This window comes from Pongo abelii, chromosome 4 (assembly GCF_028885655.2).
Source record: "Pongo abelii isolate AG06213 chromosome 4, NHGRI_mPonAbe1-v2.0_pri, whole genome shotgun sequence".
Taxonomy (NCBI): Eukaryota; Metazoa; Chordata; class Mammalia; order Primates; family Hominidae; genus Pongo; species Pongo abelii.
The window spans coordinates 160,980,915-161,008,411 of record NC_071989.2 but is presented as its reverse complement, the minus strand read 5'-3'; the positions used below and the strand labels follow the sequence as shown (position 1 = coordinate 161,008,411).

At 41.4% G+C, this 27,497-nt stretch overlaps 2 long non-coding RNA genes across 2 annotated transcripts in view; one reads left to right on the top strand and one right to left on the bottom strand.

Annotated features, from left to right (window-relative positions):
* LOC129059584 (uncharacterized) overlaps positions 1-27,497 on the bottom strand; it is a 408,057-nt gene that overhangs the window by 110,909 nt on the left and 269,651 nt on the right. The gene's annotated exons all lie outside the window — the stretch shown is intronic.
* Positions 1,488-13,848, top strand: LOC129059583 (uncharacterized). Its single transcript, XR_010140054.1, has 7 exons — positions 1,488-2,622; positions 2,868-3,000; positions 4,578-4,739; positions 4,874-4,956; positions 6,645-6,713; positions 13,323-13,446; positions 13,669-13,848. It is a non-coding gene; the product is annotated as an uncharacterized LOC129059583 (long non-coding RNA).

Sequence of the window (27,497 nt, the reverse complement as noted above, 5' to 3'; positions counted from 1 at the left end):
GGCTATGTCTCTCTCGCACTTCAGCTAAGAACACTCCCCACCTACTAAGCTTCAGTAACAACTATTTTCCTTCCATTCTTAAAACCTTCTGAATTCTCTCCAGCACCAGCTCTTCTGCCCATGATGTTTCCTGCCTGAAATGCTGAAATGCTGCCCTTTCCCTACCCCGACTCCTTTTGCTTGGCTGGCTCTTTCCCAGTCTTCAGAACTCAGGTTAAAGGGCTCTTCTCTTTCACTGAGGGCCCTAAGTTAGGTCTCTATTAAGCCTCATTTTGGCTCCACCTTAGCTCCTTTCTAACATTTAATAACACCTGTAATTATTTCATGTATGTATTTGTTTTTAATTATTCTCTTCTACTAGAATATGAGCTCCACAAAGGCAGGGGGAAAAAAACTCATTTATTTGTTGTTATATTTATTCCTTGCATCTAAGAGAATACCTGTTCATTGGAGAAAGGAAGGAGGAAAAAGAAGGGAAGGGGAGGGGGAGAGGGAGGAGGAGGGGAGGGGGAGAGGGAGGGGGAGAGGGAGGAGGAGGGGAGGGGGAGAGGGAGGGGGAGAGGGAGGGGGAGAGGGAGGGGGAGAGGGAGGGGGGAAGGGGAGGGGAACGGGAGGGGAGGGGAAAGGGAGGGGAGGAAAGGGGGAGGGAAGCAGAGGGGAGGGGAGGGAAATGACATTATCATGACTTAAGTTGTCTTCTTAGAATCTTCCAGACAGTGCTGGATAAATGGCCAAACTAGAACTAGAACCCAGGTCTCCTGATAGCAGTACTAATGTTCTTTACTCATATTATGCCACTGCTTAAATGAATTAAGGACAGTTTGGACACTCAGAATCTCTTGGTGCCCCCAAGGAGGTAGACACCTGGCATGGCAAAATTCTAACTTTATTTATTTATTTAGAGATACAATTTCACTCTGTCACCCAGGGTGGAGTGCAGTGGCATGATCTCGGCTCACTGCAACCTCCGCCTCCTGGGTTCAAGTGATTCTCATGCCTCAGCCTCCTGAGTAGCTGGGATTACAGGTGTGTGCCACCACACCCAGCTGATTTTTTTTTTTTTTTTTGTATTAGTAGAGACGGGGTTTCGCCATGTTAGACGGGCTGGCCTCGAACTCCTGACCTCAACTGATGTGCCCACCTCAGCCTCCTAAAGTTCTGGGATTACAGGCGTGAGCCACTGCACCCAGCCACAACTCTAACTTTTTAAATGAAAGTGGCTATGAAGCGTCTCAGCAGCTCTGACTAGAGCTTTGGCTACAGCATGCGATAAACGCAGAAGTACTTGCTCTTGTTTCAGTTCTGGCTCTGCCATTTCTTGTGTGATCTCCCTGAGCCTCAAGTTCCCCATCTGTCAAATGGGGATAATAAGCCCATACTGACTATTATTAGAATAACAGTGAAGGATAAATGAGATCTTGAGCAAAAAGATTTGGAGAGCTCACAGTATTGTCTGCATCCATCAGAACAATTGCTATTGTTGCTAATACTATCAGCTTTATGATTTACAAAACATTCTGCTCTCTTCTCCTAGCCCCAGCATTTCTTCTTTGTGTAATAATAATGATTATGACGGGAATAAAGAGAAGGAGGAAGAAGGAGAAGGAAAAGGGGAGGGGCCGTTGGTCAGGGAGGAGAAGGGGGAAGGATAGTCACCACTTACTGGTTACCTATATACCAGACTCTTTATAGGTAGTAATTCTAATCTTCACCAACTCCCTATGAGGTATTACAATTACCATTTTATAGGTGAGAAAAACCAAAGCTCAGAGGTAGGTTAAGTAAACTTCCTCACACACACAGTAAGTAAATAGCAAGCTGGGATTCAGATGCAAGTCCACATAACTCCAAAGTCCCTGTTTTTTTTGACTGTGCCATGCTATCTTCCTGGATTAATGGGAAAAGTATCTGGGCAGGAGTAAAAGGTAAAATCAAGCCACGTCAATACTCAGGCTGTAGCTACACTTATGACTGGCTACTGATTGTTGAATTTACCACCGAAGTGGCTATAAAAAATCATTTTAGACAAAGAACAGTGGGAGACGTGATCATGTTTGCAAATAGTCCACCAATCTGGCCATGTTTATACAAACTTTTTTTTTCACTGTGGTAAAATATACACAACAGGAAATTTACCACTTTAACCATTTTAAAGTGTACAATTACATGACATTAGTACATTTACAATGTTGTGCAACCATCACCACTACCTAGTTCTAAAATTTTCAACACCTCAAAAAGAGACCCCATAGTATCCGTTAATCAGTTACCTCTCAGCATCCCCACCCCACCCCCAGGCAACCACTAATCTTCTGTCTCTATGAATTTATGCAAGCTCTCTTAGTTCCTTCTTGTCTAATGTACTAGGATAAGACCCCTGAAGGATTGCTGTTTCAGAAAACAGCAGCTCCCTTGCTGCTCAAGGTTCTGCTATAACATGTTCACCTGGCTCCCCAGGGGCCACCTGCTAAATATCTAACTTAACGGCATGCGAGCTGGTGAAGAGTCAACTCCTTCCCTCAAGTGAGCCATTATGACAGCAATTGAAGATACCTAAGAACATCAACGCCCATTAGAAGCTGTCCAGATCTCTGCGGACAAGCCAGCATTTCAGGAACAAAGGTGGGCAGGACTGCTTGGGAACAGTGGGACAAGCAAAGACTTTGCAGTTAGAGCTGAAGTTATGTCTTGAAACGTCCATAAGTTAGTTATGTGACTTTAACCAAGTCACTCTACCTTCCTGAGCCTCTGTTTGCAAAACTATATAAACTGATACGGTAAAACTTAACTGGTGAGGGCTTGGGGGGAAGTTAAAGGGAGATTAAATGAGGCACTTAACATGTGTTTACTTTTACTTTAATTCTTAGATATCTGTCAATTCAGCAAGAAGTTATATCTACTGCACGTGATCTGAAAATCAAAACAAATGATAAAGCCCTGTCTTTATCATGTGGCAAAACAGGCATTACATTGCTTCTACTGAAATGATAAACAAATTCAGTAAGTTTTAGGTCAAATCTTCGTTTCATTCCTATCTGTGGTCACAGGTCCAGGGTCTGAAACCAGGGTCCCCTAACCAGCACTTAACTCCTTAAAGGCTTCCATTTACCTTTCTTTATATTGGAGTAAATAATATTAAACATTAGCATTGCTATTATTAACACTTTCAATCTACACTATTTTATGTGGTGGAGAAAATAAATTATTAAAAAGAAACCATGATGTAGACACTGTGCTAGGTTTAGTTCAAGAGTTATTTTTTACGTGCTAGGCACCATTCTGGGTACTGAGGTGAAAAGATTAATAAAACAGGAATAATGTAAGCAGACAGTCTTGATTCCAAATCCCCTCTACACTAACCAAATGACTTTCACAAGAGTTACTTCATCAAGCTTGATTTGCTCCTCTATATAATAGAGATGATAATAGTACTAACTTCACAGGTTATTTTGAGGATGACGTGAGATCATCTATATAAAGTATTTGGCACAGTGCACCAAGTAAGTACTTAATTAATGTGGGCTATTAAAATTATAGCATCATTGTTAATAAGAAGCAAAGACAATAACATACAAAGATGAGCTCTGTTGGACAAAAATCTCTGGGAACCTGAGTTCAGGATCATATTCTGGAGGAGGTGATATCTTCTGGGATGAATATAAATTAGCGAGATGGAGAGGGAAGGTCATTCCAAGAGCAGTGAACAGCATAAGCAGATCAAGGAGGGCACGGAGCAGTGCCCTGAGTGACAGGAGTGATAAGCAGCGTGGAGTGAGGGAGTGAGAGGTAGGGAAAGTGGAACCAGATGAGGGTGGGCTCTGGACTCCGGCGCCCACACTAAGATTTGGCTGATATCCTGAGGGCAGTGAGGGACCACTAAAAGGTTTTAAGCAGGGGAGCAACATGCTCTGCTCTGCATTTTAGAAAGATCCCTCTGGCAGTTGCACGCAGGGTGAATTTAAGAACAAGAATTCAGGAAGCAGGGAGAACAATTAGGAAGCTGTGGGAATAGCTCAGATGAGAGGTGATGGCAAACTGAACTAAGGCAATGGCAGCAGAGACAAAGTGGGAAAATACTACAATGAAAATATTTAAAGGTGATTCTAAAAGATATGGAGACTGATTGGATTAGACTTTGAGGAAGAGGTTGCATGGAGGTTTCTGACCAGGTATCTAAATGTACCGTGGGGCCCTTCACTTTAATAGGAAACATTAGAGATGGAGAAGGTTTCAGGAAAGGACAAAGAGTTCCTTTTGTCAAATAAGGGGTTTCACATGTTGGGGGTGACTGAGGCTGAGATATGTCATTCAGATTCCCCATCAGGAATGACGTCCTCCGCTATTCGTTCATTTAGAGCAGGGGTCCCCAACCCCCAGGCCACAGACCAGTACCAGTCCATGGCCTGTTAGGAACCGGTGCACAGGGGAGGTGAGTTACGGGCAAGCAAGTGTTACTGCCTGAGCTCATGCAAGGGATCTAGTGCTCCTTATGAAAAGCTAACTAATGCCTTATGATCTGAGGTGGAACAGTTTTATCCTGAAACCATCTCCCCCGACTTCTCCCCTCCTCCCCGCAGGACAGTGGAAAAAATTGTCTTCCACAAAACCCATCCCAGGTGCCAAAAATGTTGGGGGCTGCTGGAGAGAATTGTCTCAGCTGAAGAAGTGTGTCTCACTGCCATCCAGTGACTCGGAGGATAAAGTCTCCCTCATTCAGGCCAACTCAGCAGCTCTGAGGGGTCAGTTCAGCTGCACAGTTCCTGGGGGTCTGCATCTCCGTTTGCCCCACCTACTTTTGTTTCTTTCCTTTCCCAGATGTGGATCCTGAGAGCTTTCATGCCTAAATAAGCCTGACTGCTAATCTCCCCCACAGAGTCTGCTGCCTGAGCAACACAACCTGTGACACAGCCAGCAGCTGTGGGAAGAGTGTAAGATAAGGAGAACTGTCTCTAATAGGTAGGAGACTGAGGATCAGTTGGGAAATTGGGCTCAAGGGCAGCTAGGTAAAGATGGCTTGGAATGAGCATCCTCATACACTCTATGTGGCAACCTCCTTCCTCTTTGCTGTACCTTTAAGCAGGAGTCTCAAGCATGGCTGCACTTGAAAACCAGCCAAGGAGATTTTAAGTACTGTAAACTAAAAATAAAATCCTAAGCCCCCTACCTGACTGAACAGACCCCCTCTTGGCCGAGGGGACCCCAGAAAAGAAAACTTAAAATTGGAGTTTCTAGCCATGATGGGACAGGAGGTCAAATACATCTCATTATATCCCTTCCGTTTTGTGGTTTAACATTAATGTTAAAATAGAGATCGTAAGACTGACAGAATGGACTGTTTATGGCAATAAGGTATGGAATTATAAACAAGGCCTAAGGCCATACCAGACAAGGATTTCATCATGCACCTCTACAGTTAAAAAGAATAAACTATGTTCTAACTGCCACAAGGCTTTTTTTTTCTTACTCTAGCAACCAAACAAGCAATGGCCTCCCAATAAGCAATATTAAAACAATTGTCACTCACTGTCAGATGCTGACTACCTGCCCCTCCTGTTCCACAAGCCATAGCCATACCTTTGATTGTAAATGAGACTGATTGCAGTAACTTCCTCCTGATAAGAAGGCCACTCACTGACATGGACTGGTTCTGGCCATTTTATAGAGGCTGTGTCCCTAAGTGCTCTCAGGTCCCTCCTTCACCTTTTGACATATAGGGCCTCATTGAAATACATTTAAATGTTATGTCTCTACTGCAAGGTGACAACCTGGGTCATATGTAACATGTATATTTGGTTATTACACATGCATGGCCCTGCTCATGAATATTCATAGCTCTTCCTATAACCTGTTGAATATGTATACATGGTCAACTCATTCAGCATGAATCCCTGTTGTTATACCCACCCCTCCCTCAAAGTGCCTGCCTTTTGGGCTTCTGCAGGAGGCTATACTTCCCAACCTGTCAGAATGGCCACCTTGCAGGCTGTAACCCTATGTAAGAAAGTCTACTATCCTTTCTAAATTTATAAATTGTGTGATTTTTAAGTTAACAATACCAATATCTGAAACCCAGCACCAGAGATTCTGATTCAGTGGCTCTGGGGTGGGGCCCTGGTAATGTATTAGAATCCCCTTGGTTGCAAGGGACAATTCAAATCAATCTTAGTAACTAGAAAAGTGTGTTGGGAGAATAATTTAGAAGGACAAGGACAATAGGGTGGCTCATTGAGGGTAAGAATAAAATGCAGTTAAGCCTAAGAAATGATGGAACCAAATACTTAAGTGCCATCAGAAGTCACATTCTCTTCCTTTTTTCTTCTGTTCCCTGTGTGCCTGCTCTAGTTCTCTCTTGCTCCTTCCTTAAAGCATCATAGCATTTATGGTTAAAGACGAAAATGACCACTGCTATGGTTGGAATGTGTCTCCCAAAAAGCAGGTGTTGGAGACTTAATCCCCAGAGCAACAGTGTTGGCAGGTAGGGTCTAATGAGAGGTGATTAGGTCACAAGTGTGCTTCCCTCATGAATAGATTAATGCCATTAATGTGGGAGTCGTTTTGTTATTACAGCAATGGGTTCCTTATAAAAGAAGGAGTTCATCTCCTCTCACTCTCTCTCCCCTCCTCTCTTTGCCCTTCTGCCACAGGATGGCACAGCAAGAAGGCTCTCACCAGATGCCAGCCCCTCAGCCTTGGACTTTCTAACCACCAGAACTGTGAGCCAATAAACTTTTAAATTACCCATTCTCAGATATTCTGTTATAGCAGCACACAATGAATGAAAACAACCACCAACAGCTTTAAAGCTTTATGTATCTTATCAATATAGACACCCCAAGATAATCTAACTTCTATTTTCTAAGACTACAATGACAATCCCCAGGAGATACCCTGATTAGCTCTGCTTTGGTCAGGTGCCTGGCTGCCCCTGAATGAATCAATCATCTTAGGAATGATACCACAGTAGAATACAGTTAACTAATCCTTCTGCAGTGGTTTTGACTGGAGCAAGGAGTTATGCCTTGCAAAGGGATGCTGAGCAGAAAATTACAAAGCTGTACACTGCATCACCTCACACCATCCTTCATGCCTCCTACTCCCATATTGCTAATTCTTATGGAATTAATTTGACATTGTCCTTACTGGTGGCTTCACATTTGTTTTTGACCTTGAAAAGGCTAACGATGAGATAAAGCCAACTGGGATCAAGAATGTAAAATCAGAGAAGTCTATGATATTACAGAGAGAGAGGAAAAGGCTCCTAGCTATCCCCTCACTCAACCTCTGTCATTCTTCCTTTCATTTTGAAAAGCCTTTTGAGGAGCAAAGAGGCTCAGGATTTTTCAAGGGTCACATAATGAGTTTGTATCTGAGTTCAAACTAGTACCCATTTTTTCAGACTCTCAGTGTAGTGTTATTTTCTTTATAAAGAAATAAAAAGCTTGAAGCAACTACCAAATATAAATAATTCAAAAATTAAGGTAAAAACACCTCTGAGATAAAGTAAATCAATGGAAAAATGGAATTCAATTTGTACAAATTTGATTTTTATGCCATTTTTCTCGATGTGTACTTATTCCATAAATCAAGGCCAACCCACAACACCCACACCATGCCTAATGCTCATATAAATCCAAGGTGTCTACTATGACAAGTCATCATAAGACAAATATATTGTTTTTATCCTTAAATGAAAGCAATAGGAGGTTTAGTATTTGTCAAACAGATCCCTAATTAACAGGCCGATTTCTTGGGGCTTTAAGAAGGATTATCAGAGGAGGATTATGGAGGCAGCATAGGCAGGGAGAAAGCTCATTGACTAGTGCTATGGTTTGAATTCGTTCTCCAATGGTGTTAACGCTTAATCCCCAACTCAACAGTGCTGGGAGGTGGGGCCCAGTGGGAGGCTCCACCTTTATGAATGATTTAATGTGATTATAAAAGGGCTTGAGGCTGCGAGTTTAGTCTCTCTGAGCATGCACACTCTCTTGCCCTTCCACCTTTTTCCATGAGATGACACAGAAAGAAGACCCTCCCCCAATGTAACTCCTTGATCTTAAACCTCCAAGCCTCTGAAACTGCCAGCCAAATAAATTTCTGTCTATTATAAATTACCCAGTTCAGGTACTCTTTCATTGCAGCACAAAATAAACTAAGATAACTAGAAAGTGGGAGGCGTGAATTCTAGCCCAAATGTATCCCTGATTCTGATCCACTGAGCAAGTTATTTTCTTCCTCTGGACCCCAATTACCTTATCTATAAAATGGGGAGTTTGAACTAGAAATGCACTTCTCTAACTTTAGTTATGCAATCTCATCACTGCTCCAATAACTGCATGCCAGATGTGTCATCATTTTTTATTACTCTTTCCTTACATCAACTCACTTTTTAAACTTAAATTTTACCAAGAAACATTTATATCACTATTATAACGGAAAAGCAGCATCACTTAGATTAATTGAAGATCACTATATAAGCACATATGCAATTATGTGAGATTATGAATATGTTAATTTACTTGACTGTAGTAATCACCTCGTTATGTATATCAAGATGTGTTGTAGACCTTATACACAATAAAAATAAATAAATGGTCATCTGGGTTCAACAACAACAACAAAATCTTCATTACCACCAGTAGTGTGTATGTTCCATGTTGGGGAACCCTGAGCTAAACAATCTCTGGGGGCTTCCAGCCCCAACTGATGATGGCTCTTAGGAACAGGCAGAGGTCCAGTGAGGCAGAAGTCAAGGGATGTCACACTGTAAGAGAATCATCTGAAGCCTTCAATTCCCTGTTGCTGGGCCTAGTTCTCTGCTGTGTTCACTCTCCCACTACTGCAGCCCACAGTCCTGGCCTAGGTTTGCCTCCTTGTCTTTTCATGGGCATCTCAATTCAAACCCAGCTGTCAGATCGACTCTGAGAAGAACTAACCTGATAGCAGCTTCTTGTTTTGTCCAGTTCAGGAAATTCTGGGTTTTAATAGAGGACAGTGCCTTCACATATCCACATATACACTAAGTTTTTAATGTCAGCATTGAAACTTCAGACAGCTCTAACAAAGGGCATGGAAAAAACCCTTTGCAAAGGACTTCTCAAGTTTTAGCTATGTCTCTCTCATTTTATCATCTACCACATCCATCTGTTACTATTCTTTCCCTCTGTCCTTCTTCCCTATTAACTTATTATTTATTTCGCTGTCTGTTCCTTTTTCTTTCTCTCTTCTATTTCATTTTCTCTCTCCCAACAACATTTGACATTGACATGGCAAGTATTTACTCGGTGCCTTCTCCATGCAGGCACTGTGCTGGTCCACCCCACTGCCAGTCCCTCACCTTTCTTCATCACCCATTCATCCATCTATGAAGTCTCACCCAGCCTGCCTAGCATTCCTCCACCCAGTATTAACTCAGCACTCACTTTTCCACCTCTGCTTACTTCTTTTCCATCCTTTTCTTCTGGCTCTTGTCAATTGCTGATGGATCAGGCACAAAATCCCTCAGAGCAGCTGAGGCAGGGAAGAAGAATGGGGAGCCAGCAATACTTACGGCAAATGTTCCAGACTGGGCTGGAGTTTGGATGAGTATCTGGACTACAAAAAGATCATCATCAGTACAGTTCCAATGGAGGAGTTGCCCGCCTGGGAATGGGGGTGGGAGGTGGCACCTGTCAGATGGGCAATAGAACCATCAGCTCCTTGCCCCAGGCAGTGGCAGGTAGACATGCAGATTCCAGCCCAATTTCTGGTGCAGACCACAGGCCTGATCACACATCTCAGCTCCATATGTCTCCAGACTTTGCAGAAGCTAAAGAATGTATTCCATGTAGACTCTAGTGGTGGAATCATGGGCGAGGAAAGTTGAAAGAGCTTGGAGAAATGAGCCACTCTGCACCATCCCTTTATAGATGAAATAAACGAGGGTAGGATGAAGAAAGTGTATTGTTCACCCCAGTCACAGAGAAGTTAGTGGCTGAAAGGGATCGGAACCCAGGTTACTGAACAACTAGCCTCTATGCTTCTATTCCTCAAGCTTTTCTACCTATCCTTCCTCTTCCCTAAAAGTTCCTTTGAATGAATTAAATGATAGATGTTTGTACTTTCTGCAAAGACAGAGTCTGATTAAATATATAAGGTGGTCGATATCACAAGTACACTTATTTGATCTCTACAAACTATATGAATGTATCAAATGATCACATGTACCCAGAAACTATGTGCATCTATTATACATCAATAAAAAAAACTGTTTCAAAAAACAAAAAAGAATATGATTATGCTGCTCCATTTTCCCCATTGTCTGAACTAGATGCCCGGTCAAGTCAGTGCAATAGTAATGAAAGCAAACAAACAAACAATGATTTATTGTTTACCATAAGTACTCTGCTAGGTACTTTACATGTATTATCACATTTAAATCTCACAGCAATCCTCTGGTATGGGTATTATTATCCTCAATTTGCAGATGAAAAAATGAGGCTTGCAGAGACTACATGAGGCCATACATTTAGCAATTGCTAGGACCAAACTGAGCAGCAGCTCATATTCTTTACAACATGTCATGGAGAATGGTGGTGGGGAGCTGCTAACTCAAATGCAGGACAGTTACGCTGATGTGTTATGATTGTAAATCTCTAAGCAGCTTCTAGATAGATGCCTGGCAGACCACAGTTTCTTAGTGCAAATGCTTTTCTTTTCTAATGGGCCTGCAATAGGGGTCCTGCAGTATATGGCAGCAGCCCCTTTGTTTGCAGGTACTAAAGATGAGAAAGAAGAATGAAAGAGTTGCTACCTCTGGAAGCTTCCAGCTTCATGATACCTGGGATCCAATTCATCCTGTATATTTCTCCCCATTCCCTAACACATTACATGATACGTAGTAGGTACTTAGTAAGTGTGCATTGAATGAACAAATGATCCCTTAGAAAAGAATTAGTTCCTAAAAGTACCCTTCTATCAGGCTAATCAACCCAGAAATTTCTAGTTACCAGAAGCTTCAGCATATTATTACTACATTCACAAAAGGTGCCCAATAATCATTTATATTTGCACAGCATTTAACAAGATTCTTCACATTCATTATCCTTCTTCTCCTCACTGTATTGATGGGTTCTTAAGATCAGGTGCCATGTCCATTTCGTCTCTGTGTCCCTGCTTCCCCCATAGCACTAGACTGGTGATTGACATTCATTCAGAACCCCTACATGCCAGGTACTGTGCCCGGTGCTGGGGTTATAGTGGTGAGCTAATGTGCACAATAGACACACATAAAATAACCAACCAAATAAATTGTGCCTAGCACTAGGAAGGAAAAGAACAATTCTGAAACAGACACACACATTGAGAAAAAGAAAATAACTACAGATCGAATTTAGATTGAGATGGGGTCAGAAAAGGTCTTTTGAGTCTCTGAAATTTTATTTATCTAGGTTTTATATTTGGTATCATCTTCTTAATTTCCCGTATTGTCTAAAGCCCTGGGAACTGAGAAGGCATACCTGAAAGGTGTTGAGAGATTGAATGGACCTTCCTGATTGGCTACCTGGCTGGCTGGCTTATTCCCTCTTCTTCTCTTCCTTCCTTTCTTCATTCCTTTTATTCACTTTTTTATTCAATCACCAAACATCTATTCAGCATCTACAACTTTTCACAGTACAGTGGCACTAGGAATATGCCAATGAGCAAAACTGACATAGTCTCTGCCTTTGTGAAGCTTATGGTCTTGTAGAAAGAGGCACGATGAAATAACTTTAAAGTGTCTTACGATGACAGAGAAATGTGCTACGGAGGCTTATTTCATAGTTCTATGGGTGTTTAACATGGAGGCTTGATCTGGTGTCGGGCTGGAAAGGCCTCCCCAAGAGGTGACAGGCACAGCTCTGGGGGAGCCTGAACATACACTAGACCAAGGTCAGGTGGTAGAGAGCACTGCAGTCACTTGTAATCAAGTCCTGAAATCATGGCTGGGAAATCAGTGACCTTCATGTACGAGGGCAGTGCTGATTTTGTTATAGTAATATATTTTTTATAGATGAGAAAAAAGAACTGTGGCTTCAGGAAGTTTAGTGAGTCACTCAAGCCCCTGGAGACTGGACAGAACTGACATTTGAGCCTAGGTGTGCAGACTGAAAGTGTCTCCAGCATTTTCTACACCCTCTCAGGCCATGGTCATCTGACTATAGTTAAAGCACCTGATGCCTGGCTGGTTAACACCACCAAACTTCAAGCACATAAAACACATACTAAAATCATCATTTCTCATGGTTAGAAATGAAACAGCATGGCCGGGCGTGGTGGCTCACGCCTGTAATCCCAGCACTTTAGGAGGCCAAGGCAGGTGGATCACTTGAGGTCAGGAGCTTGAGACCAGTCTGGCCAACATGGTGAAACCCCACCTCTACTAAAAATACAAAAATTAGCTGGGCATGGTGACAGACACCTGTAATCCCAGCTACTCGGGAGGCTAAGGCAGGAGAATCACTTGAACCTGGGGCGGAGGTTGCAGTAAGCTGAGATCGTGCCACTGTGCTCCAGCCTGGGTGACAGAGCAAGACTCTGTCTCAAAGAACAAAAAAAAAGAAAAAGAAAAAGAAATGAAACAGCACCATCATGCCCTGGTACCTTTTCTCCTTATGAAGACAACTAAATAGTAGTAGTCTTCTAAACCCCTACTGGTCTAGTTCCTGCCTATTTGGTTTCCAAGTCTGTGCATCTAATCACTATACTAAGTGTCATGTCCAAGGTCAAATGCTGTGGCACCTTTGAGAGTCTCAGATCCTTAAAAGAATACTTCTTTTACTCATTTTTGTGCCTATCGTGTATTTGGGCAAAAATGGGGCCTCATGTTTAGTGTTCCTGCCTCTATTTCCATAGAGTGAAAATAACTATTCTGAGCAAGAGGAAACCCAGATTAAACAAAACTATCTTACCAAGTTCCTTCTCTCCCTTGCAGATTTTTTAAAAGCACCATTATCTTCTCCTGAATGTAAAAATATGTCATTTGGGATAAATTATATTTTCATAATAATGCCTCCAAAATTCCCCCAAACATCCATTATATAATTCCCATGAGGACATGTGCTCAGACCAGGGACTGTAGTGAGAGTGAAGGCTTTGGAGTCAGGCACACCCCTCTCCAGCTCTGTGACCACAGCCAGGCCCTCAGGCATTCTGAGCTTCAGGCTTCTCTGTGAAGCTAAAATGATGAGAGAGAATGGGATGGAATTAAAGGAGAGAATCTGTACAAAGCACATAGCTGAGGCCAGTTGGGAGCACAGTCCTCACTAAACTTTGGTTATAATAATTATCTTCTTTCACAAATGAAGATGTATGTGACTCAGGGAGCAAAGAGGACTTGCCTGGCATTGCACAGCTAAAGTGTCACCTGGACAAGCCCACCTCCCCCTATATGAAGTGCACGGGACTTCCAATCAACCATGTATTCTTTAGGTAAGAACACAAATCTAACATGTCAGTGAGAAATAACATTCATCCCACTGCCTACCTGTGACCTGAATTTCTGGGATCTCAAATCATTACTCCTTCTTCTCCACCCCCCACCCGGCCCCTTCCTGCTACACCAGGGGTTTTATGGCCCACTGCAGCATGCAGAGGTATTAGTAGGGAGAATATGCTTGTCACGTTTTGACTCTCTCTTCTCTTCTGGGGCAGCCCGTTTCCATGAAAACAGGACAGTGAGTAGTAGGAAGAAGAGTAGCAGTGTGATCTTTATCATCATTTATCGGGAGCAAACTTGAATTAGTTTCTTTGGGAGGAAAACTTCCTCTGAAGACTGACAAGGAAGCAGAAGATAGTACAGTCACTCAGGCAGTCCAAGGCAGGCATGAGATGGTAAGAATCCTTTACATTAAACTTCTCAGAAGTTTACATTTATATTACCTAATTTGATCCCCTCAGCAGTCCTGTAAGGCAGCAGGATGGGGAGTCTTATTCTTAGCTATGTAAACTGAGTCAGAGGGGAGCTATGTAGGTTATATTACATCAAAGCCATCTATGCATTTATCCATTCATTCATACAGCAGATATTTATTGAGTAACTAGTATATGCTGAGCCTGCTTTAGGCATGGGAAATATACTAAACACTGCCTCTGGCTTCAAGGAACATACATTAGTGGGGAAGACTAGTAGAGGCACATAAATAGGCAATTATAATTAATATGGTTAGTACACTAAAATAAATATGCCAGGGAACTAAAGGAAGGGGAAGAGGAACAGAAAAAAAAATGCTTAGCCTGACGGGGACTCATAATGAGAAAAGGCTTTCTGGAGGAGGTGACACCTGAGATTTGAAGGCTAACGAGGAGTAATTGAGATGGAAGAATTGGGAAGACAGGGTAAAAAAAGGCATGGCCTAGAGAAATAGGTTAACAATAAAAAAAAAAAAAAAATGGAAAGTCAAGAAGATTATAGAATTTGTTCTTGAAGTATCCTGAATGCCTTGAGAAGGACCTTGATTTGAACCCATGGTTAGTGTTGGGGTTGTGGGGGTACTGAAGGGTTTTAGGTAAGGAGGTAATAGCTAGTTTCACTAGATTCAAACTCAGGGCTTTAATGTTCTGGTACAACACCGGTAGCCCAGCCTCATCTCTTCACAGCTGGGGCCATTTAATCAGCCGTCACCACTAGGCCGAGCCTTACTCAGGCTCCTGAAACCTGCCTGCCCCTAGGTAGGGCCACCTGAGAACCCAGGATTAGCCAATGCAGGTAATAAAGGCTCGAAGGCTACTTATTCTTCCTTTGATCTCATGCCTTTGTTCTGCTTCTTGGGCTGTTGCCATCTCCAGACCCAAACTTCAGGCCCAGCTCTCACCCTTTAGCAGAGCCCTCCTACATGTCCAGTCTTCTCCATCCATGGGAGTAAAAGTGCCCACTCCTACCACCCGCCATGGGAATGTCCCCTAGTGCTGTGAATTTCTGCTTTGACACCACCCTTTCCTTTAGCTCAGGTGCCCAGGGCCTGGATCAAGAATGCTTGCATCTCACCAGCCTGGACTCTGTACCTTTCATACATTCCCACTTACTTGACTTTCTAGTTTATACGCAAGTCCCCTGCCCCTGAAACATATCTCAAATATCCTCACCTCATACCCCTTTCATTTATCCTACACTGCCCGACACCCCAGGTTCCCTGAGGTTTGAAAGCACTTTCCTTTCCTATTTCTACCACTAGTTTTACCAACCGTAAAACTAGAAGGCTTCAAGGAGACCAAGAGAGATAACAGAAAAGCCAGAGTTACTGTCTGCCCCCAAATCATTTCAGGAGAAATTCAGACAGTAGCTTGGAGAGATAAAAAAGGATCCACTGGCTTCTGTTGAGACAGAAAAAAAGAAATCAAGTTCCAAGGATAGTTACAGTCTCTTTTGAGAGCCCCCACATTCTTGGTATCTGCTCACCCTTGATATCTGACCGAGTTCCTCATCCTCCTCCATCCCCCAGAGAATGCCTCATCACCCTGGCCTGCCTTCATCAAGAATCTTGTTAGGTTGGTTTAGCCAGAATCCCATTTGCCTCTGATGTGTCATCTTAGTAATTTTCCATCCACCAACCTCTACATTACTCTTTGGCTATACAATCCCACTTGCCCATGCTGTATTCAGAGTTGAGCCCAATCCCACTCCCCAGCTGCGGTACCCGTATCATGGTGGTCGTAAATAAAGTATTCCTTACCATACTTGCTTAATAAGCCTAACTGCATAATTTTTTCTTGAAGAGCCATAAAGATGCCATGATTCCTCAGGGAGATGAACAGATTGAGCTTCTATCTAGCATTCAACTTGTCTAGGGCTTCTCCTGAGAGCAAGGCAAGAGGAGGTAAAGTGCTAGGGAAAGGAGTATCACAATGGCAGATAATAGCAGCTGTCTCTTGGCAGTAGAGATAAGCACAAGTTGAGGTTGCAAAATACTTTGGATTTCAAAGAAAAAAGAACAAGTGTGAGGCAGAGTAGAAAAAAAAAATGCATGAAAATAAATCAGAGAAATCATGTTCTAGCGCCTACACTGCCACTATGTTACATGAGCTGAGTGTGCAACTATTCTCTCAGAGCCTCAGTTTCCCATTCTGGGGAGTGAGGAGCATGTGCACCACAGGATGCCAATCTGGCATTGACATTTTCCACAGATCTGCACTTCCCTTTCTAGATCTGTTGTCCTTGCTCCCCCAGAGAGCACGCAGCAGGCCAGTCAGTAATGTGCCGTGAGGCCTGGTGCACAGTGATTTACTGCGAGGCTGTGTGGATACCCAATGGTACCTTTGGAACAAGCTCGCAATCCACAATCTTGAGTGTCATCATTATTGGTCTCATGGGAGAAGTCTGTTTCTTCCCTGCCCTTCGAATCTCAGCACAAGGTGAAAGGCTCCAGGTACTCTCCCTGGGCTCTGCAAGATCTACATCTCAGAATACAGGGACACATCTATTTCAAGGCTGCCTTCAGGCAAAGGAGAAATGGCCAGCCCTAGATACAGGGTCAGTGGGATACTGTTCACAAATCTGTTTTGAAATCCTACTATGTGAACCTACTGTGTGCTCTTCGCCTCTCTGAATCTATTCTCCGTCTAGTCTCCCTTTGCCTGGAATGCCTTCTACCCTTTCTTTAGCCTCTAAAATGTCTTTTGTCATTCAAGTTCCCCTACAGATAGCATCTTCCCTGTGAAGTCTTCCTTGATATAACCAACAAACTAACTATCCCTCCCTGTTCTCTGCTCCAGGACATGACAATACCTACACTTCATAGCCATTTTCACCTGCCCTCTTTTATAATTAATGACCTGTGCATCTCTCCCTCATCTGATGATTGCAAGCTCATTGAGCTGAAGGAAGACAGTGTCTCTGTCATTGATTTCAACTAACATCTTGCATCCTCACTACCCTCCATGTATGTTTTATCAAGCGGAGGAAGATGAAGTAAGAAAATCTGAATGGTGTGTTTGCTAATCTAGTGGCTGCTGCCAGCTAGTTTTTATTTAGAAGATTTTTGCTACAGTACACTACAAACACTCTTTCTCACATCCTATGGCTTCAAATACCAATTCTAGGCTAATTCTCTCAAATTTGAATTTTTACCCCTGACTGGTACACTGAGCTACAGAATTCTCTATCCCATTAGGTGTCTAATACCTAACTCAAATGCAATATATCCAGAAAGTAAGAGGAGTGACAGGCTCAGAGAGAAGTATCCTGGCAAAGCAGTGGGGGCTCCTCAGCCCAGATCACAGCTGGTGACAAAGGCCAGGTTGGAAATGAAAACTGCTTGGGCCTCTTGCCTCCTTCCCTGGTCAGCCAGATCCCAAGTTTGGGCATAGGAACTTCCTTCTTAGACAAGGAAAACATAAGAACTTAATTGATCCATAATCTTTATGTGAAACAGGAAAAACAAATTCCTTACATAATTGGTATATAAATCATTTCAGATATGAGTAATGATGCTGGGACAGGCCATTTATTTGGAATATTAGAGACTTTTAAACCCCAGTTTAATTGTATTTAGAATCATCTCTGAAATTACATGCACTACTCTGGAAAGAAATCAGTTCCTGGGCACCAGAGGTATTCAATCTAAGACAGGCTGGCCACATGGCAGGGATGTTAAACATATGATTAAGTCATAAGACCAAGGTTAGACTGGATGTGCTCAAAGGACCATTCAGTGGTTTGATTTCAGCTCACCAATAACAATAATATATGATGATAAAGATGCTAATGATGCTGATGACAAAGATTCTGCAGTTGTTCCTCTGCTATAGCTGATGATAACTGCAATGATGGCTAACATTTATTGAACTCTATCCATGCTCAATTATAAGCATTTTTAAATACTTTACATCCATTATCTCAATCCTCAAAACAAGCCTAAAAAAATGAGTGTTATTACCTTTATTTAGCAAATGAGGAAATGGACGTACAGGGAACTTCAAAAACTTATCCAATTTCACATAGCTAGTTAGGAAGCAGCAGGACATATATTTCAGTACAGGTCCATATGACATACTCTTAACCATAACCCCATGTGATCAGTTTTATGGAGACAACTGCAGAATATATGTTCTTCTTTGGGTCCTGGGATGGAGTTAAGAAAAATATAATGCTAGCACACATCATGAACACAGGATATGATGACTACTCATGCATAAATGCATACAGGAATGACATTGATTTGAGGGTGAATTAGAACACCCAACCATAATTCAGAAGATATGAATTTTGGTGTGAGATCAGTCACTGCCTTGTTGTGTGACCCAACTGTATTGTTATCCCTTCTCTGTACAACTTCAGTATAAAATGAAATGGGAAACCAGATGATCTCTAAAGTCACTTCTGTAAGTGTTTAGGTATTTGTGGAATCTCAATCTCATCTATTCATCTATCTGTCTACTTGTCCATCTATATCTAGAAGTAAATGGCAGGTAAAGTATCACCCTATGTGGATTTAAGCAAAATGTAAATTCAAAAGCCCCCAAGTGCTCCTTCAAACCAACAGGGATTTCAAGTTGTGGGTCAAATAAGGAAATGCAAGGCATCCCCAAATATTATAAATAGGCCAGAAACTCAAGAAAGCATCTATTTTTCCTCTGAGAGTCCCCAGGAGTAAAAGAGAAAGTATGGCTCCTAAAATTTCTTGTCCATTATGGAATGCAACATCTACCCTGTTTCCTAGTCAGAACTAGAGGTCTTGTCCTATACACTAAGAGTAAAAGGCGTTCAGGGTATTGCTGCAATCTTCTGCAGATAAATAATAATAATCACATTTCATTCTCTTCCTCAGGCCTTGTAAGAGAACACTGCCTCCTTGAAGACTGCCATAAGCCATGAGGAATGTCTTCTAAATCAGAATCATGTCCACACAACAAAGTTTTATTAATAGAAAAAAAAATCTTTCCAAAACCAAATCAATAGCTGGTTTGCCGATTAACTGCCTAGAATCCCTGATTTCCCACGTGAGTTCATATTATGAATCCACCAGAGAATCCTTTCAATTCAACTTTGGTCATTGGGAGGCACAGAAACAGCATTGCCCAGGTCCTGCCACCTTCTGGCCATGTGACCTTGGGTGAGTCCCTCCACCTGTCCAAACTTATTGTGCCTCTTCAGGGGAATTTCACTGGTCATGGAAATGGACCAGTTTACAGTGAATCCACTTAAGACAAGTCCTAAAATTGCACACTAAACAGAAAATGTTCAATTGGGACTCTAGCTTAAAAATAAAACCAAAATCTTTTAAAATAAGTTATTTCTATGTTATTTTAGGGTATTTTAAGTCTATGCTAATTCTACAAAGCAACAAGCAATAATTGAGGTATGGTCAGTATTTTTGGCATACGTTTTTCTAAAAAAAAAAAAAAGCAAGATTTTTCTCTTTTTTCGTATTTGACTTTCACACATGGTCAATAACAGGGTCATCTTTTAAAAAATATTTAAGAGTAATAAAAATTTCTCTAAAGTCCTCTCATAATCCTTCGGGTAAACATTTACCTTGAAAGAGCTTACTGTGTTTAATCCTCAGTGCTTCTCTCTTCTTCAATTGTTAACTGAATATTCAGACAGATCCTTATTTGCTTATAATTCAAGTACTTTTTAACACAGCTTTCAACAACTTCATGAAATCATCATCTTTACTATAATTGGTAATTTTACTTCAAAACTAATTTGATTTATTTTTGTTTATATCATTTGATGTTTATAATATCTTAATTATCACAGACCAACAAAAATATTGATATGGTAGATGGGAAAATAATTAAGAGGGTAAGAATTCTTGAGTGGGGATAATTTTAAAGTGGCCAATTCATTAATGAATATTTTCTTGTAAAGACAATTTTTGCTCCTCTCTGCAACCTCAAAATTACACGGCCTTGGATAACCTCCCATCCTCACCTGATCCCTCCCCCTTTAGGTCTTTCCACAAATTTCACCTCAACAAAGCCTTTTGTGAAATTCTTATATAAAACTGCAATGCAATTCTAACCCCATGTACACTCACTCCACTTATCCTTTTTCTGCTCATTTCTTTCCAGCACTTAACCAACACCAAACATACAGGCATACCCCACATATATTGTGGGCTTGGTTCCAAACCACCATAATGAAGCAAATAGCGAAATAAAGTCAGTCACGTGATTTGTTTCCAGGGGATACAGAAGTTATGTTTACATTAAACCATAGTCTATTAAGTGTGCAATAGAATTATGCTTAAAAATCAATGTACATATCTTAATTTAAAGATACCTTATGGCTAAAAATATTAACAATTATCTAAGCCTTCAGTGAGTTCTAATCTTTTTGCTGGTGAGGGCCTTGCTTCAATGTTGACAGCTGCTGACTGATCAGGGTGGTGGTTACTGAAAGGTAGGGTGACACAGCAATTTTTTAAAATAAGACAACAATAAAGTTTCCCTCATTGATGGACTCTTCCTTTCATGAAAGATTTCTCTACAGCATGTGACACTGTTTGATAGCATTTTATCCACAGTAGAACTTCTTTTAAAATTGGAGTCACTCTTCTCAAACTCTGCCACTGTTTTATCAACTAAGTTAATGTAATATCCTAAATCCTTTGTTGTCATTTAAACAATGTTCATAGCATGTTCACCAGGCATAGATTTCATCTTAACAAACCACTGTCTTTGCTCATCCATAAAAAGCAACTCTTCATCCATTGAAGTTTTATCATGACATAGCAGCAATTCAGTCACATCTTCAGGCTCCACTTACAATTTTAGTTCTCTTGCTATTTCCACCTCATCTTCAGTGACTTCCTCCACAGAAGCCTTGAACCCCTCAAGGTCATCCATGAGGGCTGGAATCAACTTCTTCCAAACTGCTGTTAATGTGGATATTTTGACCTTTTTTCATGAATCATGAATGTTCTTAATGGAGTCTAGAATAGTGAATCCTTTCCAGAAGGGTTTCAATTTACTTTTCCCAGATCCCTCAGAGGAATCACTACCCATGGCAGCTATATCCTTATGAATCCAATTCTTATATAATAAAACATGAAAGTCAAAACTACACTTTGACCTATGGGCTGCAGAATGTATGTTATGTTAGCAGCCATGAAAATAACATTAATCTCCTTGTACATCTCCAGTGGGGCTCTTGAATGACCAGGTCTACTGTCAATGAGCAGTAATATTTTGAAAGGAATCTTTTTTTTCTGAGTGGTAGATCTCAACAGTGGACTTAAACTACTCAGTAAACCATGCTATAAACATATGCTGTCATCCGTGCTTTGCTATTACATTTCTAGAGCACAGGCAGAGCAGATTTAGCATAATTCTTAAAGGTCCTAGGATTTTCAGAATGGTGAATGAGCATTGGCTTCAACTTCAAGTCACCAGCTGCATTAGCCCCTAACAAGAGAGTCAGTCTGTCCTTTGAAACTTTGAAGCCAGGCATTGACTTCTCCTCTCTAACTATGAAAATCCTAGATGGCATCTTCTTCCAATAGAAGGCTGTTTTGTCTCTATTGAAAATCTATTATTTTATGTAGCCACCTTCATGATGTTACCTCGATCTTCTGGACAAGTTGCTGCAGCTTCTACATCAGCACTTGCTGCTTCCCTTTGCACTTTTATGTTATGAAGATTGCTTCTTCACAACTCATAAACCAACCTCTGCCAGCTTCCAACTTTTCTTCTATAGCTTCCTCACCTCTTTCACACTTCAAGAATTGAAAAGAGTTAGGGCCTTGCTCTGAATTTGACTTTGGCTTAAGGGAATGCTGTGGCTGGCTTGATCTTCTACCCAGACCACTCACACTTTCTTCATGTTTTCAATAAGGTTATTTCACTCTCTTATCATTTGCATGCTCACTAGAATAACATTTTTAACTTCCTTCAAGAGCTTTTCCTTTGCATTCACGACTTGGCTGTTTGGCAAAAGTGGCCTAGCTTTCAGCCTATCTTGGCTTTGGACATGTCTTCCTCACTAAGCTTAATCATATCTAGCTTTTGATAAAAAGTGAGAGATATACAAATTTTCCTTTTACTTGAACATTTAGAGGCCACTGTAGGGCTATAAATCGGCCTAATTTCAATATTGTTGTGTCTCAGAGAATAGGGGGGCCTGAGGAGAGGGAGAGAGATGAGGGAATGGCATGCTGATGGAGCAGTCTGAACACGCATGACATTTAATGATTAAGTTCATCGTCATTCATGGGCACAGTTCATGGTGCTCCCAAACAATTATAATAGTAACATCAAAGATCCAATGTCACAGATTACTATAACAGATGTAATGATAATGAAAAACTTAGAAATATTGCAAGAATTACCAAAATATAACAGAGATTCAAGTGAGCATGCTGTTAGAAAAATGGTGCCACTAGACTTAGTCCATGAAAGGTTGCCCAAACCTTCAATTTCTTAAAACACACACACACACACACAATGCAGCCATAAAAGAGAATGAGTTCATGTCTCTGCAGGGACATGGATGAAGCTGGAAACCATCATCTTCAGCAAACTAACATAGGAACAGGAAACCAAACACTGCATGTTCTCACTCATAAGTGGGAGTTGAACAATGAGAACACATGGACACAGGAAGGGGAACATCATACACTTTGGCCTGTCGGGGTGGTGGGGTTGGGGCGCAAGGGGAGGGAGAGCATTACGACAAATTCCTAAAGCATACAGGGTTTAAAACATAGATGATGGGTTGATAGGTCCAGCAAACCACCATGGCAAATGTATACCTATGTAACAAACCTTCACATTCTGCACATGTATCCCAGAACTTGAAGTAAAAAAAAAAAAAAAAAAAAAAAACCATACAAATGCAGAATCTACAAAGAGCAATAACATAAAGCACAATATGGTAAAGTACGTCTGTACTTTGTATGTCATTTTATTCTCTTTCTTCCTCTGCCCCACTAGGATGAAAACTCCATGAGAGTTTTGTTTGTTTCATCCTCTACTTATCACCATTACCTACAACTATGGTTGGCTAAGACTGTGTGTGTGTGTAGGGACTTAAAAATACGTGTTGAATGAATGAATATTCAAATGAGAACACCCTCCAAATATCCCAAGGGTTAGAGAATGTTGCTAATAAGACTAGGGTTATCGGTTTTATGCTTCAGACTAGGGGAGACAAATAGATTTCATCATGGCTTTTTTAGTGGCTGCCTAGAGCCCTGCGTGAAAGGAGTGATATGATCATAAAAATGAGTGATATGATCAATTAGCAATGTGTGCCCTTGGGCATCAGAAACACCCACAGGGATAATGGCATTATGCCAGGTATTCTTCACTCCTGCCCCTAAATTGTTACATAATTACCCCCTAACTTTTTACCGGTGTCTACCTTTATACACACATACACACACACACACACACCACTAAACAAAAGTCTAGCATGGTTCACTCTGTTTTAACAGATAGTGGACATTTTTGAGATATCAGCTAAAATATTTCTACTTTACTCCATTTTAGCTGCCAGCAAATTGCTAAATGCCAACATGTTGCAAGTAGTTGTCAAATAATCCAGCATCCTTGGGAATCAGAATTCTAGGTTGAAAGAATCTTTAGAAATAATCTGCTTCAAACTAATCATTTTACAAATGGAGAAACCAAGATTTAAAAGATTAAGCATTTGTTCTCAAATCACACAGCTAAAATCATACAAATAAGGACTTCATATCCTTAGCATTTCCAAACAAAAGACAAACCAGAGACTTAAGGTAATTGAAGTTTAGAAAAAAAGGAAAAAGGGAAGAAATGAAATATCTGAGCAGACACTACACAGGACATGCACACATTCTGTGTTACCTATCTCGGTAAAGTCAACAACCCTGACTTCCCATTCCAAAAGGCCTCTGTGTCTCAGGTCAGAGTCTGAGTCCAATCCTCCCTGTGTTTGTTACCTTTTGTCAGAATAAGAACATGTTGCTAATGTTAGCTGATCACAAGTCCTCAGATATATAATTTACGAGATGGCTTCACTTAAAACTGAATTCTATTTCCCTGGCCTGGGGGTGGCCTTTCTCTCAGACAAACAGTTTTATTCCCTCCGGCTCTCTCAGAAAGATGTTTCTTGCCACCAACACAGTCAGATGGCATCTGAGAGAGCATTTTCAACTGACAAGTCCCTATTCTCCCAAAAATGTTTCCTGGAAAATTCCAACAAAGCTTTCCTATACAAATGCTACTACTTAATCAAAATTGTAAAAGCCAGCCAGCAGTTTCCTTGAGCCTTCCTTATGCTGGCTAGGCTATGCTGTATTGCACCGACACTGCCTTCTGTACACCCGTGGAACTTGGGAATTTGGAGGGCAGCAGAGGGCAAGGGAAACTCAGCAATGAGATCATTCTTACATTTGCCTCACTCCCCACTTCCCTTCAAGCCTTACCCATGGAGGGTCTCCAGCTCAGCCAGGCTAGGAGAATGATATCTCTATTAGAAAAGTCATCCTGGAGGCTGCCAAGCTCTGTGTAAACAGGAAAGATTGCTCGGCAATTGAAGAGGTCACCCAGGAGTCTGAGATAAATAAACAAATCCTGAGGTTTCAGTGACCCACAAAGTCCTGAAAAAAATATAGTTTACATAGGAGAGGGAAAAAAAGATATTTTCCATTCGAAACAGCTGATGGGTGTTTTTTTTTTTTTCTCCTTTCAAACGGACAAAATAATACCTTAAGAAGGAACAGAAAATGGGGCTATTTTTTCATTCCCTAAGGAGAAATTCTTGGGAGAACTAAGAGCCAAGGAGAAGGATCAGCTGGAATCGAAGCTCTACCGCAATGAGATGCGTGCCAAGAAAGGAGGAAGCACGGCCAAGTCTATTTTCAGTTGCACTTATGCTCCTCGATGATGATGCTCGGCTGACATGCCCGGCTGTGTGCTTCGTGAGGGCAAGAACTGTGCCTTGGTCAGCACTGTAGCCCCAGCCACTCCAGATGGCCTGGCCCATCATGAGTGCTCAGTAACTGCTCGGTGAACAAGGTCATCAATCTTATCCCTATTTCCTACCCTTGTCTCAACCCTACTAGGTTTCTGCCCCTAGGCTGTGATGCTCATGCTGGACCCTACCACAAGTAACACTGCTCTGTGGTCTCCAGTTTCCCCATATATTCATCGAACTTTTATTAAGGGTTCTATGCCAACACAGTGATAGGAGCTGCTTCTAATAGTTCATCATTTAATCTTCACAATATATTTGTGAGCTAGGTACTAGTATTTTTATCGCCTATTTTACAGATGATGAAACAGATTCAGAGATGTTAAGGAACTTGCCCAAGATCACAACACACCTTAAACTCAAAGCCAGGCCTAACTCTAAAGCCTATGCATTTAATCCCTAACCCTTTAGCCTCATTGGTGATTCATGCAGTAAAAATTGTCACTAAGACAGTCCCTCTCAAACCATTTCACACAAATAGTCTTGTTAAAATGCAGATTCTGATTCAGAAGTTCTGTGAACTGCACTTTGGGTATCCACCTTGTTTAAGGAAACTTTTATTTCTGATGTCCTCCATTTCTACTATACAATAATTATATTTTGGCCTAAAAATGTGTTATTTCATTGTGCATTGATGGCTAGTGATATATTTAGTTAGGGCTTCCTCATATAACGTGAAGTCTCAGGGTCTCTGCATGGGAACCTGGAGGGAACATTGAAGGTTGGGTGGAAGCAATGTGAGATGGCCTTATTTGCATTTTAGAAGTTCTCTCTGGCTGAAGTCTGGTGGGTGGTTTGGGGAAGGATGAGACTGAAAGTGGAAGACCAACAACAAGGCTATTGCAGTTGTCCGGGCAAGAGACAACAGTAGCTTGGAGAAGCTCACCCTGCCTGGCCTTAGTCCACTTTTGTGCTGCTCTAACAGAATACCACACTCTCAGTAATTTAAAATGAGCAGAAATTGATTGGCGCAGAGTTCCAGACGCTGAAAAAGTCCAAGATCAAGGAACCACATCTGGCAAGGGCCTTCTTGCTGTGTCACGCTCTGACAGAAGGGCAAAGAGAGGGTGAGAGAGAGCAAGGAGGGGCTGAACTTCCAGCCTCAAGCCCTTTTATAATGGGAATTAATCAATTCTTAAGGGCAGAGCCCTTGTGACCTAAACACCTCCCATTAGGCCCCACCTCCCAACACTGTTACTTTGAAGACTAAGTTTTCTACACATGCATTTTAGGGGACACATTCAAACCATAGCTGTCTCCTTAGTTCTAATTTTAATTCTGCCACTAATGTGCAATAATTAGAATCAAAGGATCTTGAGGGAATTAAGGCAAACACTTAATCTAATCATGTAAGTTTATAGAGAGAAGCTGACATTAAGAGAGAAATTCCCAAATTCATGTAATTTATCTATTGTAGCACTTTTCAAAGTATTTTCTACAGGATGCTAACAGGTATTACGTACAAAAATTAAAATTAGGAAGAATTTCAGTAGTCAAATATGTTGAAGAGATACTTGATTAAACAGAGTTAAGCAGGTTTATTTACTACAGGACTTATCAGAGCATTTAATAAGCTCAGAGCCTTTAATGTTCTTTGTAAGTTTCCCAGAGTGAGATAAAGTAAACCTATTTTACAAATGCCCAGGGATTTTTTTTAGGATTTATGTTTCATGAAAAATGCTTTGGGAAGCTGGTATCTGGTGTTCTTTCTTTGGAACACACTGTGTCTTGTTACTTGGGTGAATTAAATACATCTCCCTGATGCAGGCATACTCTACCTTCCACCTGTCCCAGAACTCTCTGTACATCCCTCACATATGCCTACATAACTCTTTTTCCTTTAATTTTTCTTCTATAACTTCTTGTAGTTCAGGAAGTATGAATTAACTTGATTGGTAGGTACTGTGTGATCCCCTAGTGGAGAAAATTATGTTCAAATCAAGCAAGGCAGTGTCATAAGATTGAGTGCAAACCCTGGCTTTGCTAATATATTTTTATACAACCACAAAAAATATAACCCAACTGGGGCTTTATTTTTTTTCTTATTTTTCAAATGATGCAACACAACCAAACTATCTCTCCCTCTAGCTCTATTCCTGTATAGTCAATGCTGTGGTTAAGGCTCTTTGACCTCTCTTGGCGAGATCAGAAACTACCTGACAGACCAGTAACTTAATTGAACTCAAACATTCCCATTGTATGTCCATGCCCTCCCCTTGGGGCCTCCATTTACTGTCCCTGAAAGGTATGCCACTGCCGTATCTAGTCACCTTTCCTCCATCAAATTATACCATTCTGTGTCTCCTTATATCCAGAGACACCAAGTTAGAAGGGGCCTTTCTGAGGGTTCATCACTGTCTTTTTACAGATGAGGTGACTGACTGGTCCACATCTCTGCAAGCTGTGAGTGGCCCAGCAATGGTCTCCTGATTCCTTGTCCTATGCTCTCTCCTGGGCACCGTGACCTTTTGAATATGCTGAACAACTCACTCCCAGCTGCCTTGATAATCACAAAGCTGCCACCCTTCAGAGACCAACATAAATTCCTGTCAGGTCCACACTCTGTCATGACTTGTCTCAGAGC